The 21,784-nt window shown below is 56.4% G+C and overlaps 1 long non-coding RNA gene across 1 annotated transcript; it reads left to right on the top strand.

Moving 5' to 3' along the window:
- Positions 1–3,287: 3,287 nt before the first annotated feature.
- On the top strand, positions 3,288–15,759 carry LOC131489307 (uncharacterized). Its single transcript, XR_009250480.1, has 3 exons — positions 3,288–3,877; positions 8,791–8,877; positions 14,829–15,759. It is a non-coding gene; the product is annotated as an uncharacterized LOC131489307 (long non-coding RNA).
- Positions 15,760–21,784: the final 6,025 nt, after the last annotated feature.

Raw genomic sequence — 21,784 nt, 5'->3', positions numbered from 1 at the left:
ATTTTTTAAAGATTATTTATTTTGAGAGAGTGAGAGAGCTCAAGTGGGGAGGGGGGGGAGACGGAAAGGGAGAGAGAGAATCCCAAGCAGGCTCCGCACTGTCAGCAGAGAGCCCGACGCGGGGCTCGAGCCCGTGAACCCTGAGATCGTGACCTGAGCCGAAATCAGGAATCAGATGCTTAACTCACTGAGCCACCCAGGTGCCCTCCCCGCCACCCTGTGCTTTTAATTGTTGTGTGTTGTGCTTTTCCTTGAACAGGGCTCAAATACCTGCTCATTCAAACATGTAAGCTCCTGTCTCATCCCAAGCGCTTTTTTGTGTGTGATCTTAATTTTTTTTCATTTATTTAGTTTTGAGAGACAGAGTGAGACAGAGCATGAGCGGAGAAGGGGCAGAGAGAGAAGGAGACACAGAATCTGAAGCTGGCTCCTGGCCCTGAGCTGTCAGCACAGAGCCCGACGCGGGGCTCGAACTCACGGACCACGAGATCATGACCTGAGCCGAAGTCAGATGCTCAACCAACTGAGCCACCCAGGCGCCCCAGTGCGTGAACTTATTTATTCCTACACGTCGTACTGGCTTCAAGAGCGATTACTGTGCCCATGGAACAGATAAGCAAAGTGATACCCAGAGAGGTCAAGGGACTTGCCCAAGGTCATATGGCTGGAAAGTGTATACTTTCGTTTGAACCCAGGACGTTCTGACTTTGGAGCTTCAGCTTTTGCTCCTGATTCTGGCTCTAAGGGCAGCGTGCGGGGATGGGGTCTGGGGGCGGGGTGGCTGGTGGTGAAATGCCAAGCTCAGAGGGCATGAGAGAGGCAAGCCCAGCCTTCCCTCTTTCCCGGCTCTCTCTGCCCCTGGGACGCTGCCTCACTCACACGTACTCAGCTGCCAGGGATCAAAGTCCTCTCTGAGATGTATGGGCTGCGAGTTCTAAACAAACGGGTGTTAGCATGTAGCTAAGAGAAACATCGGAGGACACGGGGGATGGAAGCCGGCGGCCTTTAAAGTCCCGGTGATTGATCAGCGCCTCTGGTCTCATGCTCTTCAGGGGCCAGGACGGAGGGGTGGGGAGACGCAGCGCTGGGAACACTGAGGCAGTGCGGTGGGCTATTCGGGCCTCCATGCTGCCCATCTGTCTTCCCTTCGTCCTGGAGGGAAAGCCCCGTCCAGCTGACGAGGGTGTAAAATCAACACACACACACACACACACACACACACACACACACACACAGCTACATTTATTGAATGACCACACTCATCATGCTAAGCACTTTCCATGCATTGTCTCTTTCAGGCTGAACCACAACACGTGTGTCTTTATTGACCCATTTTACAGACAAGGCTACAGAGCTGGTAACCGGGGAAGCCGGATTCCCTCTGGCACGAAGCAAATACTGGCGGGTCGAGATGGCGGGACACCGTTCCTACCTTGCGCTTGTGCACATTTTCGGGGGGAAGACAGGGAAAGGAACTCGTGTGGTCTGGCGGGATGAGGGGCAAGGCAGGGCTGAGTGGAGAGGATGCTCTATGAGAACCCGGAGCCCACACAGGAGGGGTGGTCAGCGGAGGTAAACCGAGGGGAAGTGAACGGGGGACAGCAGGGCCGAGGCTGGAAGGAGGAGAAGCAGGTAGCTAGGAACGAGTGACGAGACCAGTCCAGGGAGGGAGCCCAGCCTGGGTGTGCAGGGCAGAGGTGTGGTGGGCTTGGCACCCGGGGACCTGAGGTACTTGGTCTGCTAGGGCCACAAGGGACAACGGAGGGAACCATGGGAGACTCGGCCGGAGCCACGGACGTGATTCCAGCCACAGCAGACCTTGACCTTGAGAAGGAGTTTGGCCATTGACCGAAGAGCTTTGGGTCACCACGCCAAGATGTGGGGCAGGGAGGTGATGTGGCCGGTCTAACGAAACCGCTCGAGCGAGCTCAGTTCCCAGGACCGTGGGAAGTCGGCGGCTCGCACAGAAGAAGATGCGGTTCCAAACTCCTGCCAGTGACTTTCCGCTGCTGCTGCTCTTATGTCCTTCAAAAGCAACACATTTGGGGACCGAGGCCAGACACTGCATCTAGTGAAGCGGGATCAGTTAGGCCCTTCTGCTCCCAAGGCGAATGACTCGCGTGATGCTTGGGCCCTGACTGCAGGAAAGAGAAGAACATGGACGGGTTTTTACTTTACCTCCTCACGTAGCTGGAAGACAGTAGCCAGTGGCTCCGGGGCCCGGCTTCAATGACAGCTTGGCGTCCTCAGTGCAGGCGGTAAGAGCACAGGTGCCCGTCTCGTGCGTTTCCAACCCTGACTTTACCACTAAGGACGATGTGTGCTGGGGAATGTTTACCACTGCTCTCTGGGAAAAACATTGCTGAGATGTGACGTTGGCCAGTCTCCCTGGCATGCACGCCCCTACCGTGGCCGATTCCTGTAAACGTGATATCCCTAACAATATTTCCACCAGCCGGAAGTAACCCCGAGAGCACAGACAACAGTAGAATGTCTTAAGACAGTTAAGAAGCAGTGAGTGTGGGGGGGCGCCTGGGTGGTTCAGTCGGTTGAGCGTCCGACTTGGGCTCAGGTCGTGATCTCGCAGTTCGTGGGTTCGAGCCCCGCGGCGGGCCCTGGGCGGACAGCTCAGAGCCTGGAGCCTGCTTCCGATTCTGGGTCTTCCTCTCTCTCTCTACCCTGGCCCACTCACATTCTGTCTCTCTCTCAAGAATAAAAAAACATTAAAAAAAATTAAAGAAAAAAAAGAAAGAAAGCCGTGAGCTTGGGGGCACCTGGATGGCTCAGTCGGTTAAGCCTCTGACTCTTGATTTCGGCTCAGGTCATGATCTCATGGTTCATGGGTTCAAACCCCATGTCCGGCTCTGTGCTGAGAGCACACAGAGCACGGGACTCCCTCCCTCCCTCTCTCTCTTTCTGCCCCTCCCCTGCTCTCACTCACTCTCTCTCAAATGAAATAAACCTGAAAAAAGAAGGGATGCGTTTTGAACATTTCCCTTGTTTTTAATATACTTTATTTCATTGTATGTGTACATAATTAACTTTTTAGTAATGGCCATGATCATCAACAGATTCACAGAATTCCTGAAAATGGAATCATCAGCTCACACCTGTGTCCTGGTAAAACCAGATGGTTCCACTTGCTGTAAGCCTTGAGAGTCAGAGAGGATACCTGCAAAGAAAGGGCTTTCCCCAGATCACGCACTCAAAAGGAAGGGAGCCGCCTTATCCCTGTCCCATTAGAGTCTGTGACTTCTGAGCGGTTTCTGAGCCGGGAACACAGGGTCTTCTGGGACACCCTCCACTTCGCTTTCTCCTCCGGAAACGGAAACTGGGACAAGAGAGGGAGACGCGGTCTGCCACCTGCCGGTCAAGGCGCAGGTTCCGGGGGCGCCCCTTGCGTATTCCAGGCTCCTTTGTTTTTCCAGCCTTATATCTTGTCCATTTCTCTCATCTACCGTTTATAGAGTCACATCATACCTTTCCGAAAATTAATATCCAAACACACGCACCATCTCACATTGTAAGGAAAACGGCCGTTTTCCCCCAGACCACTTCTGGCCACTGTCGATTTTCTGCAATATGCTCTTCCAGATTTTTCCCTCCGTTCCTACTACGGTATTTTTTTTTTAAAGCCCCCAAACCATAGGAGTCTCCTACGCAGGCTGCTCCTTTATTTAACGAATTGTAAACATCACATTCAGCTCCTGACGACTTGCAAGAAAACACGGAGTCAATGGGGCGCGTCATGTAACAGAAGGAATTACTGTCGTTATCAAAGCTACAGGCAGGCGCTGCGCGAGTCTCCGGGACCCCACTTTGCTGATCTCCTTTTGAGGCTGAGGCCCCCGCAAGCTAGCGCCCGGCGTTTTCAAAGGTAAGCCGTTGCCTCGGGGTCCGGGCGTCGGCTTCAGACCCACAGCCACAGGGCGAGGGCCCAGCCCGGGGGTCCCCGGCGCCCGGCCCCGCCCCCGCCCCGGCGGAGCGGCTCCATCTGTCACGTGTCTGTCCCTCCCACCCTCTCGCTGCTCCTACGTGCGTCTACAATCATGTGCTCCGGGGAGGGTCCGGGCAACAGCTGCCTTTGATCAGGCCAACATCTGGGAGACTCGGCACTTCAAGAACGCTGACTGGTGATCAAAGGTGGGAACGCTGTGACAGCCCAGACTTGGCGAGGACCCAGCCCGACTAAATGCACGGGTGGGGGAGGGGAAGGGCGGGGGTGGGGTGGGTGGGGAGCGGGGAGCCACCCACCCAACCACAGGGGCCTGGCGCAGAGGCGCACGGAGCTCTGCGACTGAGCTTCTGTGACTTTCGCTCTCGGCGCCTCAGTTTCCTCCTCTGCAAAATGGGGTCATGCGATATGAAACAAAAAGCGCTTAGACCGCCTTGGGGCCCGGCGAGAGCCCGCTGTTCTGCGGCTGGTCTGCGGGAGACCTGCCTCTCTCCCAAGACTCTGCACCTTTCCAAAAGCCTCCCCTAATTCGCAATGAACCATATGCGGCCTGTGTCCCCCCTCAGGAAAATGGAGAACCACAGCCAGACTTGGAAATTAGGCAAGAATTCTTTCCCCGGAACTTTGGAGAAACGGAGGTCTGAAAGTGGGAAGTTCATGTAGCCGGGAACCTGCTTTTACCCACCTAGAAGCTCCCCGCTCAGCGGGCCCAATGCAAAATCACTGGGTTTTTCACTCAAGCCAAGAATTCTCCCGCCTTCTCCTGCAGGTGGGGTTCCAAAACACCACCGGCAGCAGGTGATTGATTTAACCTTTCTTGGCTTCCCGCTCCTCATCGAGGTGGCACGTGCACACAGGAGAGTGAACGTGTCAACGCGCTGAGTTGTCACAAACCCAACGCACCCATAGAACCAGCCGCCAGGGGGAGAAACGGACCTTCCCAGCCCCTCGGAGAGTCCCTCTTGCTCCCTTCCAGTCACTAGCCCCTCCACCAAGACTGCTTAGCTTTGTTTTTATTTAGCGCCCGCCCGCTAGGAGCCAGGCGAGGCAGGAAACTACCCTGCGGGCGTGGCCTCACATACACGTTGCAGCCACCCTACGAGGCCAGCGCTGTCGTGATCCCCATTTTACAGATGAGAAAACCGAGGCACGGAAGAATCCCAGTCACTTGCCCAGGGCCACACACTGGTAGGCAAGGCTTCGAGGCCTCGAAGGCCTGGCCACAGGACTGTGTGCTCTTGCCGTGAGAGGGATGATGCTCTTGGGAGTGGATTGGTGCGGAGAGCAGTTTTAGTTTTTGGAGGGGAGACGGTAACACTGCAGGGCTTTTAGGAAAACAGAGCTGTTCAGTGGCCCAGGGGGGCTTCTGATGCCCGTGAACTCTTCATAAGCAGCAGCCCGGGGCTTGCCCTCGGGAACTGGGTAGCACAGACCCCACACCTCTCTCCTCTTACCTCCCAATTCTCTATCCCAAGAGCTCCATCAGGCCCTACAGGGGAGGTGCTGATGGCACCAGGGGGAAGGCCACCCCCCTTTCCCTACAGTCTTAGCCTTAGAATATCTTAGCCTGCATCTGAAAGCAGAGCTTGAGGCGAGGGTTCATGTGCAGGCACTTGACCTGGGAGGTGATCCCAGAGGGTGGGAATGAGGGACAGGGAAGGAGGAAGAGCCAATGTGGGGGTGTGTTACTGACTTGGCCGTGGCTGCGGGCGGCCGGTGTATATCCCGCAGGACCTAGAAAGCCTCGCAAGGTGCATCTCGGAAGTGTCTGCTCAGGGCATAAAGGAGGGAAGCATCCTTTACTGGCCCCCACCCTCCTTGGCTAAAGGTGACCCTGTGACTGTCAACTCCCACTCACTTCTAGGCTGTGGGTTGGTGACCTGGTCTCCACATCAGTGGCAGGGGTAAAAGGTGGGCTTGAGTAGATAGACGAGGTTCATGGAAAAGTCTGAGACACCGGGTGCTCCCTGGGCTGGGGCTGGCTCCTTCTCTCCACAGCTAACTGGTCACCCTCCCCCCTCATTGGTCCTTCCCCCTCCCACCCCCTACTCAGGTGACCACTGTCCTTCTACCTTTTGCTCTGACACCATCACCGACAGCACCAGATGGTGCCTGCCTTACTCGAAGCCATCCTGAAATTGTGTTTCTCAACTATTCTCATGTTCAAGTCCTAGCATACAGTCAGCTAAGATGAGGTCATACTGGAGTAGGGTGGGCCCCCAATCCAGTATGACTGGTGTCCTTATAGAAGGGAGAAATTTGGGCACAGACATGCACGCAGGGCGAACACCACAGGAAGACGATGGCGGAGATCGGGGAGGGGGAGGAAACATCTATACACCAAGGAACGCCAGAGATTGCCAGTAAACCACCAGAAGCCAGCATTGGCCCCCGAAGGGAGCATCCCTACCAACACCTTGACCTCAGACTTCCAGCCTCCAGAACCGTGAGAATAAACTTCTGCTGTGTAAGCCACCCACGCTTGATTACGGCAGCCTCAGCCAACGGATGAGCCTCCTGAAAGAGAGAATTCAGTGCTGCCAGGGAGAGAAAGGTCTATCTCCGGACTTGTTTCGGGTCGGGGGACACCCAAATTATCAACTGAAACCACAGACCCTGTCCACAAAGAGCTCATATCCACGTAGAATTTGAGAAGCAACTTCCGGGAGTTTTTGCACGGCCCCAGACCCAGCGTCCCTGGCTCAAGAGCCATTCTGGAGATGGTTTAACCTCTCAGAGACACAGCGCAGTTTCCCGCGGGAGTGAAGAACGCTTCGTGCGCCGACGGTCTTTTTCATGAGCAACCTTTGTGGAAACATAAATCACGAGAAGGGAGAGACACCTGTCACTGTTCACGATGCAAAGGGATGAGTAGCAGAAGGCCGAGGATGGGGTCTGAATGACGCCCGCTGAGCCAACGTCACAGCTTCCGGCTCGCAGGGGGGCGCTCACCAACGCTTGTCCCTGGGAAAAGTGGACCTAGAAACAGGATATGGGGCTTGCAGACCAGAAACAATTCCACGGGGCTACTCCTCCGAACCCAGGCGTCCAGACTTCCAGCAGATTTGGGCCATCGGCGCTCCCTCCAGATTCCCTCTCCTGGGGATCTGCGAACATCCTCTGGCTTCTGTGGGCGTTTGCTTCCGGTGGCTGCACCTGTCTCCGGTGACCACTGCTCAGCCTGCAAGCAGGGCTGAGGTGCCAGGAGACGGGCCGCAGCCCGGGCACCACTCAGGAGTGACCCTCAGCCGACTACCGGCCGCTACAGGGGTGTGAAAGCTCACCTTCTGGGTCTCAAGGGAGTCGGGACAAGCTCGGAGACGTAATTTACACTCCTGAGCTCCCCACAGGATCAGGCTAAGCCGAGGCTTTGCTGAAACCTCGCCGTGGCTTGGCTGCTTCTCCGTCCCCCTTCGGCTTCCCCCGCATGGCCTCTTGATTTCTCCCGAGCGCTTCCTGAATAAATCACGCGTAAGACTCTGGTGTCTGTTCCTGCTTCTGCGAATCTGACATAAGCAGGGCTGTTCAGTCTGTTCTGAAGCATCCCGGATATCTCCAGAAATATCCTGGGATGTCTGCTGTGGGTCTGGTCCAAATGTGGTCAAGTCGTCCAAGAAAAGAGATGAGCCCAGGGGTAGCATGAGAGAGAATAAAAGGAAAAGCATCAGTTAATAAGGTGATCAATAAATTTATTTTTTTTTTTGAGCGAGAGAGAGAGAGAGAGAGAGAGAGACGGAGCATGAGCGGGGGAGGGGCAGACAAGAGAGGGAGACACAGAATCCGAAGCAGGCTCCAGGCTCCGAGCTGTCAGCACAGAGCCCAACGCGGGGCTCGAACTCACAAACCACGACATCATGACCTGAGCCGAAGTCGGACGCTTGACCGACTGAGCCACCCAGGCGCCCCTCCATCTTGGCATTATTGACATTTGGGGCTGGACGATTCTTTGTTGTGGGGGCTGTCCTGGGCATTGGAGGACACTGGGTAGAATCCTTGACCACTCAACAGGTCTCCAGACACTGGCAAATGCCCCCCAGTTGAGAACCATTGCATTAAACCAAGGCCCGAGCAGTAAGAGCCAAGCGGAAGGCAGCATGCTGAGAGCGGAAAGAGCATATGCAAAGGCCCTGAGGTAGGAAGAACGTGGGTCACTGGAGGAAAAGGAAGGATGACGTGGCCGAGTACAGTAAGCAAGAGGGGAGATGGGGAGATGGGGAGAAGCCAGATCACGCAGGGCCTCGTGGGCCACCGCAGAGATTTTCAATTTTGACTTAACACGAATGGAGAGTCACAGAAGCGGGTTGGCTCCCCCCCCACACACCCCCACTTTCAATACCTAGTAAATGTCTACTCTGTACCAGACATGGCCTGAGTGAAGATCAGAGAAGGGCCTTCAGAGGAAGAATCTTAATCAGTGGTGAATCTCTTCTGTGTACGCGCTCCTAATTCCTAGGGCCGCTTCTGTGCATTGCTTTCCAGCTCCACATTCAGGGACATCATACTGATGCTTTGAGCGGGCTACGGAAATCAGTAAGCACTACAGATCAGGACGTCTCCCTCCGGCGGCCCAGGAGATGTTATCCCCCAGCAGAGGCAATTTGGGCTTCTGCCTTTCTCATCTGGTTGCCCGCCTTTCCCTTCCTTCCCTCCCTCCCTCCTTCCTTCTCTTCCTTCCTCTTCCCCTTCTTCCTCCTGACTCCCTGGCTGCAGCCTCCGGTGCAGTGAGAACAGACGTGGCGAGAATGGCCATCGGGGTCCCGGTCCTGATCTCCAGGGGAACGCTTTGGGTGTTTCGTCATCAAGTCTGACGCTTGCTGTGGGTTTCTTCTTACCAGGTCGAGGGAGTGCTCTTCTGTCCCCGAGTTCTGGAGCGTTCTTGTTTCAGGAAAGGGTGTTCAGTTCCCGGAAGCACTGGCGGAGAAGTAAGTACCTTGAGCAGACTTTTCCTACCTTGCGAAGCTGGCTCTGGCAGTTCAGAGAGCGGCCTGCAGGGGGCGGGGTGGAGGCAGGGAGGCCCCCGGGGGGGTTGATTTACTGCGGGAGGCCCTAGGGTTGGGGGGTGGGAGGTAGGCAGAGGGGGGGCGGGGCGAGGAAGCAGGATTGGGCCGCAGAGGGGGCCGAGCCAGGGTGTGGTCTCAGGTGAAGCCTGGCCGCCTCGGCCTGACCCTCAGGGGCATCTGGAGCACAATCTGCACCATAGAGGTGCCCCCCCCCCACCCTTTTTGGTCAGTTGTCTCCACGTCTGGGTGAAGTGGCACGGCTCAGTCAAAGTCAATTCTCCAGGACGGTTGCACCTGTGCGCGAATCAGGCCTAAAGGCGGTGTGGGCGGGGCATCAGCCACGTCGACGCGCCTGGCACATTTATGCCACGGAGGGCTCAGCCTAGTGCCAAGCTGGTCAAAAGGAGTGTGGGACGAATTTTTGCAGCTGAATCACCAATATCCTTGAAGAGGTCAGCGATGGGCAAGTGTGTGTGTGTGTGTGTGTGTGTGTGTGTGTGTGTGTGTACGCGCACGTACGTGTGGTTGGGATCACTAGCCACCCAGTCGCTTTTCCCAGGACTGAGGGATTTCCCAGGACGTGTGACGTTCAGTGCTAAAACCAGGACTGTCCTAACCTGCCTGGGGCCGTCGGTCACCCTGTGAGCGGAAGGTAGTTCAAGCCACCTAACGCGCAAGGATCCTAATAAAAGAAGCTTTCCCTACAGACTGCAGGTGACGTGCCTTCCCAGGGTCCTTTTCTACTATTTATGTGGTGATAAACTGACCAGCAGGAAGCATTTTCCAGACATTACCTAAACCTCATCCCTCTCCTAATATATCAGAAGATGGGAGTTTGGTGGGGGCTGATCCAAGCCCCAGCTTTGAGGACGGGGCGACGCTTACCTAGTGCCTAGTTCTCCTGTGCCCAGGCCACATGGGCCACGTGGGGAAGGCCCCTTCGTCCCAGATCTGCTTTCTAACTGCTGTCTGGAAGGCAGAGAGACCCTGGCGCCCAGCTGAGCCGCGTCGAACGTCTTTTTACCCCATAACCTCTCCCTCTCCAAAAAGTGACGCAGACCATCTTAGATCCCGAAGGTGTTTCGAGTTTTTGCTCCTTCTCGAAGTTTGCCCTGAATCAGCCCCTTCTACTGGGATGGGACGTGCAGACGACCTTCTTCTGTAAGGACTATCTCCCAGACCCTTCCCCTGCTTTGCCAAGATACACAGTCTCCACCTTTCCACCCAAGCCCGGTGCCCAGCTGTCTGGGAGAGAATGAGCCCCTTGTGAGCCCTACAGGGCAGTCCTGCGCGGGGTGGTCCACTGGCATCTCCGTGAGCACGACCTCCTCTGCCCTGGGCTCCGCCGGCCCCAGCCAGAGCTGGCCAGACTCTCCCCCCCACCACCCCCGCCAGCCCCGGCTCCCTGGCAGCTCAGGCCCAGGCAAGGCCACACCACCTCCCACTCTGGTCAGGGGCCTGAGTTTTCTTGGAAGCATCTGATGACGATTTTCAAAAACCTCCTTTTACTTCTTTTCCGAAAACAGCCCATACGGCCAAAGGAAACGTATCTTGGTTGGGGGCCGCCCATGCACGGGCAAGCCGACGAAGAGAGATTTTTCTTTTCCCCCCTTCTGCCTAATGCTTTGAGAAAGTCGATGGCAGCGTGGTTTTCTGTTCTCAACTTCTAGGGAAGATTTTTTTTTTTTTTTCCAAACGTGTCACCTTAGTCGTCTCCAGGTGTCGAGATATTGGCGATATCCCGGTTTACATAAGACTCTGTCAAGACTCTACGGGCTAATGATCACTCTTTTTTGAATGGAATTTGAACAGGAATCTCTCACACAATATGTAGCATGTTGAGAATGGGTGTTAAGGCCGCGAGCCCCTGCTGACCTCTTTTCCAGGCACGAATCCCGTGATGTCAAGGACTACAGGCGTGTGGTCGGTTTGCAGGGGGACAAGAGCAAGGCTGGCTGCTTTCTGCTGAAGAGGAAAGTTGCCACACCGGGTACCGGGCAGCTGAGTATGCAACCTGGGCAAGCGTCCTCTCCTAATATTAGCCGTGGCCGAGGCAGGCCCAGCCAAGCACCTCACACACATGAAAACGACCTCAGCTCCAGCTCAGGACAGATCAAAGACTCAGGTCCCTAGGTGGGGAGGTGTCTTGGGTTGGACTCCCCCAGAAGAGGACCTTGAGGCAAGGAATCGAATCTCACATGACTGTGAGATCATGACCTGAGCTGAAATCGGACGCTTAACCGACGGAGCCACCCTGGCACCCCGAACCCCTGCCTTTTAATCTCCTTTCCCAGGGTTAAAAGCCTTGATTTGATGATTGGGCAGCCCTGTGTTTAAGAAGGCCGAGTTGTCTGGGGGGGAGGGGGTGCCTGGGTCAGTCGGTTAATTGTCCGACTTTGGCTCAGGTCATGATCTCGGTTCGTGAGTTCGAGCCCCGCGTCGGGCTCTGTGCTGACAGCTCAGAGCCTGGAGCCCGTTTAAGATTCTGCGTCTCCCTCTCTCTCTGCCCCTCCCCTGCTCGCGCTCTGTCTCTCTCTGTCTCGAAAATGAGTAAACATTAGAAAAATTTAAAGAAACAGGCCGAGCTGAAGTGCAGCGTACTTTGAACAGGTGCACAATGTTGCATTCGTGCGCTCGGGCGCGTGGCTTCCACGGAAATGTTATTTTCGCGCTGTCTTGGAGCCTGGAAGCCCCACGTGAAGGCGTCGGCAGGCCTGGTTTCTTCTGAGGTCTCTCTCCTTGGCTTGTAGGCGGTCTCCTTCTGCGTGTCCTCGCGCCGTCTCCCTTCTGTGCGCGTCGGTGTCCAGACCCCACCTTCCATGGGCCACCCGTCAGGATCAGGGCCCATCTGAATGGCCTCATTTTAACGTTATTACCTCTTGAAAGACTCCGTCTCCCCACACGGTCACATTCTGAGGCGGGGGCGGGGAGAGACACAATATCACAACAGGTACTGACCCTGGAGATTGTATCGCAAACCACAGAAGACTTTTTTGTCATAATATGGGGAGGGTTGAGTTTTTGGTTTGATCGCATCGCAGAGAGTGAATACACCCCTCCCGGGGATACTTCTTACATTTCATTAAGTGATGTTGAAGCAGCTTCTGGACTGTGGCATCCAGCACCTGCCGGTGAAGCCATCCCCCTGGGAATAGTTACCAAATCCCCGGTGGACTTAGGGCTTCACGTAAATAAACCGGTTCCGGGGTCAGTTGGCTTCCATGAGCATCGTGCACGGGGACTGAGGCGGTTGTCAGCCTGTGGTCCTTGAACTTGGATGCACTTTAGACTCACGGGACAGCTCTAAAAAACCCTGAACATTAAAAGAAAAAATTTTTCAGGGGCGCCTGGGTGGCTCAGTCGGTGAAGCATCCGACCTCAGCTGGAGTCATGGTCTCACAGTCCGTGAGTTCGAGCCCCGTGCCGGGCTCTGGGCTGACAGCTCAGAGCCTGGAGCCTGCTTCAGATTCTATGTCTCCCTCTCTCTCTGCCCCTCCCCTGCTCACATTCTCTCTCTCTCTCTCTCTCTCTCTCTCTCTCTCTCTCTCAAAAATAAAGAAACATTAAAAAAAAAAAAATCCTGCCTGATGACAGCAGATTCCCCGGAGCATCAGGACTTCTCAAAGCTCCCCAAGGTGATTCCAACGTGCAGCCAAAAGGGGAGAAAACAGTTTTTTAGGGTAACATGTTCTCCAAATACTACTTTGTGGTTCAAAGTACAATGACCTGGGGGTAATCCACAAGCTTGAATGGGAATTAACGACGAATGAGTGCGGAGTCGACTTTTCCAGTGCTATTTAATGCTGCGTCCAGGCACTATGTCCTGTCCTGGATCGCCAGTGGGAGCTGTTGCACCAGGGTGGGCGAGTGGCGAGAGCCTTTGTTGTGGTTTCTCCAGGAAGGGCAAGGCAGGGGGAGCAGGCTGAAGATGAGTTGGTTTGCATAATTTGGGAGGATTCTGGAGCATCGTGGCTGTCCCTGGGGGTCTGGTACCTGGCCTCCGATTAGCGCAGGGGCACAGTGGCCCAGAGTGGGAGGGCCCAAGGAGGGGGTCGGTGGGGAGCTCCGGGTTGGCTGGTTTGCATATGACACTTACAGGCAAGACTTTGACTTTGTCTAGGAGTCAGCCGGCCCTGGAGGAGCAGTGTCTCCAGGACCAGTAAGACCCCGGGTGTCAAAACATCAAGAAAATACAGAAAATGAAAAGACAACCTTTGGCAACTTCCAGAGGAAGGGAAGGCAGGTGACTCCCTGCCCAGGCCAGGCAGAGGTTTGCTTAAATGCTGCCTATCTTTTTTTTTTTAAGTTTATCTATTTCTTTTGAGAGAGAGAGATAGAGAGAGAGAGAGAGAGAGAGAGAGAGAGAGAGAGAGAGAAGGTGTGTGAGCAGGGCAAGGGCACAGAAAGAGGGAGAGAGAGAATCCCAAGCAGGCTCCATGCTGTCGGCACAGAGCCCAACGTGGGGCCTGAACCCCAAACCGTGAAATCATGACCTGAGCCGAAATCGAGAGTCGGACACTTAACCGCTTAAAGGACTGAGCCACCCCATCTGCCTATCTTAAAAGCAGCCATGGGGGCGCCTGGGTGGTGCAGGCGGTTAAGCGTCCGACTTCAGCCAGGTCACGATCTCGCGGTCCGTGAGTTCGAGCCCCGCGTCGGGCTCTGGGCTGATGGCTCGGAGCCTGGAGCCTGTTTCCGATTCTGTGTCTCCCTCTCTCTCTCTCTGCCCCTCCCCCGTTCATGCTCTGTCTCTCTCTGTCCCAAAAATCAATAAAAAACGTTGAAAAAAAAATTAAAAAAAAAAAAAGCGGCCATGAGGTTGCGCGTGTCCCTGCAGGGCCCCCCAGGTGGCTCTTATCACCCAGAGATCAGAACCAGCCAGGGGCTGGGAATAAGGTAAGGAGAGAAGTCAAGTGGGAGGAGACAGAAGAGGTCCAAAGAGCACCATGTGCCATTGAATGGATGGCAACCCCTGGAGGGCTAATCCTGACGCTCCCTAGGCTCCTGGGGTACGGGAACCCCCGGGATGGGAGGAGAATCCAGGGAAGAGGGAGAGATGGACAGGGGTGAGACAGAGGAAAACTGATCCTGGAGGGTCTGGCTGGGAGATTCCCATGGCTGGTTTGCAGTCTACAGTCTCGCTATCCCGATGGGCACACTGGATCAGAGAGGGAAGGGGACTCACCCAAGGTCACGCAGCAAGGGGAGGGCAGAGCAGTGCCGGGGAGTGGGGTCTATCAGGGAGTGAGCCCTCCTTGTGTGGCCCCCACATGTCCTTTGTCATACACAGCGGACCCCTGTGGTAGGCGCCCCTTGGGTCCCCAGCTTCCCCCAGCGCTAACTCATTGACACGGTCTTCCTTCTACTGGTGCCGAGACTGGCACTTGTCACGTGCCGGGGACCCGTTTGCACGTGTCCATGCTTTCCCTCACTTCCTCCTCACCAGACTCCAGGAGCTCGGCTTTATGACTGGTTCCATCTTACAGGCGAGGACACCCTGGTCTGTTTTGCAGACGTTTCCGCAAGCGGGCGGGGCAGGGGTGCTTTGTCAAGCAGTGGGGTTCCATGCGTCTGCGTGAGGTGCTTCCGTATCAGGGACTTCCGCTTGTGCAACTCTCACCGCCAGGCACGGCACACACGTGGTTTTGTCGCATCCGGGACAAAGCCCTGTGAAACTGGCACATCCCCATTTCACAGATGAGGAAGCTGAGGCGGAAAGAGGCGACGTGTCTTACTCAGAGTTACGAGGCGAGCCAGCGGCGAAGCTGGGATTTGGAGCCAGGCCTGGTCAACCCCTGACCTGCGCGGGGCAAGGACACGACTTCCTAGCTGGCCCCGTCTTCTTTTCCTTTCCAGTTTCCTTTCTGCCCCAGCATCCCGTGGCCATGGGAACCAGCGGCACACAGACACGCGGACCCTCACCTTACCTGCGTTTCTCGTCCTTGCGTTTCTTCGCCCGCCGCAAGAGATCCTCCGGCCCTCTGGACGTCTACACACACCGGGAGGGATTAAGGAGTTAACATTCGCCCAACGACCTCGACTCACGGGGTCAGAAGCTGCTGGATTGAATGCTCTCCGTGCCTTTGTCCTCTGTCTTGGGTGGAAACATCTGAGGCACGTCCTACGTGGTTCCTCACCGGTGCCCACGTGGGACTGAGCCCGGGTCCCTAGTAGCACCCAGATCAATACCGCACCTTTGAGTCGGTTTCCTCTGGTCCTCATTTCACCCATCGGTCTCTGCTCCAGCTCCCTGACCACCTCCCCAAATCACCTTGGTCTTGGGCTCTGACTTGGGGGAACCCAGGTAGCACAGTGAGTACTGTTTGTCTATCTGAGACAACCTTCCTCAGCATCCAATATCTCTCCACACCCCCCGGCTCTGTGGCATTCTAATTGACTCACTAAGCGAGCACGACTGTCCGAGGCAGGGCTTTCCAATGATTGAGAATCCTCTAAATCAGTGGTTCTCCTGGGGCGCCTGGGGGGCTCGATCGGTTAAGCGTCCGACCTTCAGCCCAGGTCATGATCTCGAGGTTCACGGGTTCGAGCCCCACGTCGGGCTCTGTGCTGACAGTTCGGAGCCTGGAGCCTGCTTCGGATTCCGTGTCTCCCTCTCTCTGCCCCTCCCTTGCTCATGCTCTGTCTCTCTCAAAAATAAATAAACACTAAAAAAAATTTAAATCAGTGGTTCTCAAACGAGGGGATCACCCCTCCCCAACCTCGGGGACATTTGCCAATGTCTGGAGCCATGTTTGGTTGTCCCGATGCTGGGGGTATCTACGAGTGTGGTAGGCAGAATAACGGTCCCCCCCAAAGATTTCCGTGTCCTAATCCCTGTAAATTGGTGACTATGTTAGGTGACATGGCAGAGGGGGATCGAGGTTGCATATGGAATGAAGGTTGCTAATGAGTTTACATTAAAATGGGGGAATTATCCTGGATTATCTGGGTGGGCAAGTGGAAGCTTCTAAGTTGGGGAGGAGAGAGGCAGGAGGAAGACAGTCAGAAATGGGACTTTGGGCCAAAATTTAGAGAGACGCCGTGTGGCTGGCTTTGAAGACGGAGGAAGGGGCCACGAGCCGAGGACCGTGTGTGGCCTCTGAAAGCCGGGGAAGGAGAGGCAGCGGACGGTCCTCGAGCCTCCGGAAAGGAGCACAGCCCTGCTGACATCCCATCTCGGCCCAGGGAGGCCCGTGTCGGACTGTAGGAAACACGTAGCACGAGCATCTGTGGAGTGTGGAGGCCGGGACGCTGCCCACAGGACCGTCCAACCGCAAAGAGGTGCTCAGCTCCCAATGCCCACGGCTCCAGGGCTGAGGTCCTTTAGGGATTTCAAACATCTGTTGGCAGTGAAGGGAGTCACGGGTCCCTGTGGGCGTCGAATAAAAGTAAGGGGCCTCTCGGCAGATGAGCGTCTCGTGGGCATATGTACACAAACACTCCCATGCGGTTTCAGGGGGGCCAGGGAACCCCCTCGGGGTCCACAGGCACAGGTTCACAACTCCTGTCCTAGAGGGGCGCCTGGGTGGCTCAGTCGGTTAAGCGTCCCACTTCGGCTCCGGTCATGATCTCGCCGTCTGTGGGTTCGAGCCCCGCGTCAGGCTCTGTGCCTGGAGCCCGCTTCAGATTCTGTGTCTCCCTCTCTCTCTTCCCCTCCCGTTCTCGGTCTCTCTCTCTCAAAAATAAATAAACGTTAAAAAAAAAAAAAAAAAAAGAGCTCCTGTCCCGGAAGAGACACAGGACCCACCTCTTCCCAGGTGCCAGAACAGAGGGAGCACCGGGAGCCCACTGAGGCGTCCCGGGAGGGGGGGTGTTTTGGAAGCCGCAGGGAGTCCCGACCCCACTACCCCCAGAGTCTCTAACTCAACGGGTCTGGGACAGGGCTTCAGAATTTGCATTTCTAGCAGGTTCTCAGGTGCTGGCTGCTGCTGGCATTTGGATCCCAGTTTGGGAACCCCTGTCGTTGTGGTAGCTCAAAACACCCGGGGAAGGGGACACTTTGGGAAAATGCAGATTTCCAGGCCGCCCCATGAGAAACACCGATTCAGTGCGTCTGTGCTCTGGGGTCCTAAAGGGTGAGACTCCCCTCTTTCAAGAAGCACCGTCTTCGACCGCAGGCTCTCTCTGAGGTCAGAGCCAGAGAGGAAGCACATTGCTGTTCCTCCTTCGTAACCCAAGACCCTCCTCTCCTTTGGGTGGCACACAGAGGTAAACCAAGCTGGCCCAGGCTCCCCACGGAGTTAGAGATTTGAGCCCCTGTGGACTTTCGAGAGTCTGTTCGTGTGACCACCCCTCGCTCCTCTCTCCCTCTTTGGGGAGCCAGCTGCCGGGGCTTGATATGATGGGTTGTAGCTGGCGGGCCCATCAGGGTCTCCTGGGGTGGATCCAGGGGTTCGGGGTCCAGCCAGGGAGGCTGGCAGCCGCTTCTGGGAAGCAGTGTGGCCGGTAGGCCCTCAGTGGGTGGAGGTTAAGGCCGAGCCTGAGGCCGGCTCTGCAGAGAGCAGTCCGGCCTCTCCTTCCTCTGTGAGCCTCGAATGCACAGAGCAGGGGCTGGGCATGGTCTCTGCAAGGGGGAGCCTCCCCTCTCCCACCTGCTCTGGCTGTCACTCCGGGGTTATCTCCGAGGCAAAAGCCACCCCCCTCCAAGACGACCTGCTCATTGCTCACACAGCCAGAGATGCACGTTTAAGATCTGGGTTGCTCAGGCTGGACCCGAGCAGCAGAAGCTTTCAGTAGCCGAGAAAGGCCTGTGGGGACGGGCCTGGCAGGTGGAGGGTGCTGGGGGCCGGGCTGGGTGGGCTTCACAGACCTCTGGGAAGCCCTTTCATCCCCCCTCCCAAATCTTTCCAGCATGCAGCCCGCCTCTGTGCCGATGCCCGTCCTCTAGAAAGGATGTCACAAAGAATCGTGGAGCCCGGGGCAGAGAGTTCTACTTGGGGTCAGAAGACTGGGGTCTGAGGTCCGACTCTGGCCTAGGCTGCCAGCATCAGTGTTGAGTGCTTAGGGACAGTAGTGATGGTGACGGGGACCGCTAAGGGCCTGTGATGATGGATGAACACGTTCTAAGTGCTTTACATAGTGTTAAGTCCTTTAATCCTCAGACACACCCTCGAGGAGGCTCAGTGCCTTGTACAGGTGCATTTGGGGTGGGGAGAGGAGAGAGAGATGGGTGGCTGAGGGAGGGAGGGAGGGAGGGAGGGAGGGAGGGAGGGAGGAGGTGGGGGGGGAGAGACGGAGGGATGATGGGGGGGAGGGAGGGAGGGAGGGAGAGGGGAGAGACGATTATATATATTTGGACGCAGGAGGGCTAGGTGGGGTCTGGGGCTTTGCCCCGTGGTCCACACCCCACCCTTTGTGCATCCAGGGCTCACTCAACATCCCAAACCTGGGACTAGCTACCCGTTAGCAGAGAGACTGGGGAGGGGGTAGGACTGGACTGCCCTGAACCTCAAATGATGCCAGGGCCCTGCCACCCGGATGGCAGATAGACACCTGCGATGCCTGCCTTTTGCATTTAGGGTGCGGTCCTGCGTTACGACAGAGCAGAAGCAGCAGGGCGGGAGGAAAGGCGTGGCGGCTGTGTGACCCCGGGTGAATTCCTGCCCCTCCTGAGCCTCCGTGGCTTCCCAGGGAAGACGGGGGAGAGGCAGGGCCCGACGTGTCACAAAGAACAAGCGGCAGAGACAGGCTCGGGACCAGGCTTCCGGCACCCACGCGCGACCTTTGCCACAGCACCCGAGAGTCCTGATGCTGATGGGTGGGTTGAGCCCAGATGCTCCTGCGGCAAGAGCTGGCAGGCTGGGGTAGCCAGAAGCCCCGCTAGGGATGTGGGAAGGCGGGTCCTTCAGGAGGGAGGAAGATGCCAGAACCAGAGGGCCTTGCTGGCCCGAGCGGCGGGCTGGCTGCTAGCCGGGGGACGGGGCTGGGGACGGAGGTGACCTCTGGCAGCCCCTGCAGGACCCTTGTCCTGTCAAGTGTCAGGCAGTGGGGTGGGACATTCTAAAATGCATACAAGGTGTCTTCAAACTTCCCATCCTTCCCCAGATTTCATCCGGAAATTCTATCCTACCCATGTCCTTCCTGTGTCCGGTGGGGGGCTGCAAAACCCCCATTTTGGGGGGCTTTTTAGCCGCAGCTCACCGATGGCCTCGGGGGGAGCCAGAAGCACACACGGCCAGGGACTCTTCCCGCTGACAAATGGGGGCAGAAGCGGACACCCCTCCATCCTCGGGAGGGAAGGGGTTGAAATGAGCCGTGGGTGCCGCGACCCTCCATCCCTCCCGCCGGCAGACCTCGTAGGGCGTACCCCGACTTCCGGGACATTCCAAAACATGAGCGGTGGTGTCTCGTGATGGGACACAACTGAGTCGGTGAAAATACTTCTGGTCATCCCATTCTCTAGGCGGGTAAACTGAGGCCCCCCCACCGAGCCGCGGCTTTCTTCCAGAATAGTACGATACAAAGAACGGTTCAACGTTTCCATAGGACCGTGTTTTCCTCCAGAAGAGAAAGAAAGCACTTGGGCTGATCTTCCCGATGAGGCCGAGCTGGAATAATTCAGTGGCTTTCACGGGAGCCTCCCTCCCCACCCCCCCCCTTCCGCAATCCCTCCCACCAACAGGTCCCCTGGTGATGGATGGAACTGTCCTCCAGTGAGGCGAAAGTTAGCCACAAGGGGTCCCCCACACTCTGCCCGAGGAGAAAGGGGTTTGGAGCCTGAGAAACTCTGGGTTTGTTATCTCAGCTCTGCCACCGGCTCTCCGCGCCCCCCTCCCCGCCCCCCCCCCTCCCCAGTGCTGGACAGGGGATTCGACCTCTGTGCACCTCAGTATTTCCATCTGAGCACTGGGGATGGTGGTCCTTTGACTCCATTAGCAAGTTATCAGAGCGTGTGCCTGGTGCCTGCGGGTGCTCTAGGTAAGTGGCCGGTCTTCAGGATGTTCTCGAGCCTGCTGCCTGCCTCCTTCCTGAAAAATGGGGATTAGGGGCGCCTGGGGGGCTCCGCAGGTTAAGCTTCCGACTTCGGCTCTGGTTATGATCTCGCGGTTCGTGGGTTCGAGCCCCGCGTCGGGCTCTGGGCTGACAGCTCGGGGGCCCGGAGCCTGCTTCGGATTCTGTGTCTCCCTCTCTCTCTGCCTCTAACCCACTGACGCTCTGTCTCTGTCTCTCAAAAATAAGTAAACATTAAATTAAAATAAAATAAAATGCAGATTAAAATGGTCCCCAGCTCCCGAGGCTCAGGGGCCGGCTTGACTGCATGCCTCACTCACCTAGCCGAGAGTTTGGGGCTTGAATTTTAACTTCGCAACCATTAATGGATAATTTTGTTGTTTTTAGTACTCTATGGTCCTGGTCAGCTAACGTCTCCATTTGACAGAAGGCGGGAGGAGATAAATTAGGCTAAGCCTTTGACAGGAGGTTAGAGGGGACAGGGAGCTTCCCGGGGCCCCACCCCCACCTCCTGGCCAGCACACTTCCTGCTGTCCTCTGCCCAGGACGTCCTGGTGGGGCCACCGCGTGGGGTACTCCGAGTGCAGTGCAAACGCGCCCCGGGCAGTTGTGCAGCGGAATGACCTGGATCCTTGCCCATCCCCTCAGCAGACCAAGGACGACCCCTCCCCCCCGCCGGCACAGAAACCCCTCAACAGCCCTGCCCGTGTATCTTCTCTCCGAGAAATCCGTGCAAATGGCCTCGAATTTTGCAGGGACACATCCCCTCTGGCACTAACTCTCCGAGGGGTGGCAATGGGGGACACGTCCGCAGCCTCCTCCCCTGGCAATCATTTTGGGACACGATTCTCTACGGAGCCTGGATTTGGAACCAGGTGCAGGACTGAGCCCCGCGTCAGAACTCTCACCTGATGTGAAGACGACTTAGTAGGAAGAGTATGTGCTTAGTAAATACCTGCTCTAATCTACGTATCGACGCATGCTTGTATCGACCTAGCCATCTAATGTGTATAAAATTAGCACATACGTACATAGAGATAGACAAGGGGATGTTTAAAGGAAAGAGAATATATGTAGATAAGGATGTGTGTGTCTATGTAGGTAGACGATATATGAATACACACACACACACACAGTGTTTCAATCTTCCCATTTGAGGCAGGTACTGTTATCATTATCCCCATTTCACAGATGAGTAAACTAAGTCCCAGAGATACCACGTGCCTTGTTTCAGAGTCCACGCTCTTAATTTGAGCTCTAAAGTGCCTGGCACCATGCCTGGCACACAGGAAGGGCCCAGCACCTGGGGGCTGTTTGCACGGGATGGACAGGCAGCCAGGGGGACTCCTCCACATCGATGCTTTTTAACTGACCTTCCGCAGGGTGGGGGCGCAGAGCTGGGTTATCTCACTGTGGCCTTTCAACCTCTCGGAGATCTGGGGTCAGGGCCGGGGCAGCAGGCCTGCCGAGAGCTGGCGGGGCAGCATGGACCCTGTCAACGTGAGACATCCCAGGAGGATTGCCGAGGCGGGACGCGGTGGGGTGGGGTGGGGTGGCAGGGAGGGGTGGGGCGGGCGATGCTCTGCCATGCACCCTCTCCCCCGGGAGAAGAGGCTGAGCGCAGAGGCAAACGGGAGGCCCAGCCTGCCTCTCCGCCCTCTCCCCTAGCCAGCAGCTCTTCCGGGTTTTAGTTTTACTACTCGAGTTTGTCATTTGGACGGGCGGTGACGCTAGGCCTTCAAGGACAGCGGAGAAACGCAGAGGGGTGGGTGGACCGTCCCGTCCCCCTGGGCGAGCGCTCGGAAGTCGCCGGTGCGTGGCTTCCCCGCTCTCTCCGCGCTCCGGATACCCATACACACGCACCTAGGACTGTCCCCTG

Source organism: Neofelis nebulosa, chromosome 11 (assembly GCF_028018385.1).
Source record: "Neofelis nebulosa isolate mNeoNeb1 chromosome 11, mNeoNeb1.pri, whole genome shotgun sequence".
NCBI lineage: Eukaryota > Metazoa > Chordata > Mammalia > Carnivora > Felidae > Neofelis > Neofelis nebulosa.
The sequence above is the reverse complement of the archived record's forward strand: the minus strand, read 5'-3'. Positions and strand labels throughout refer to the sequence as shown.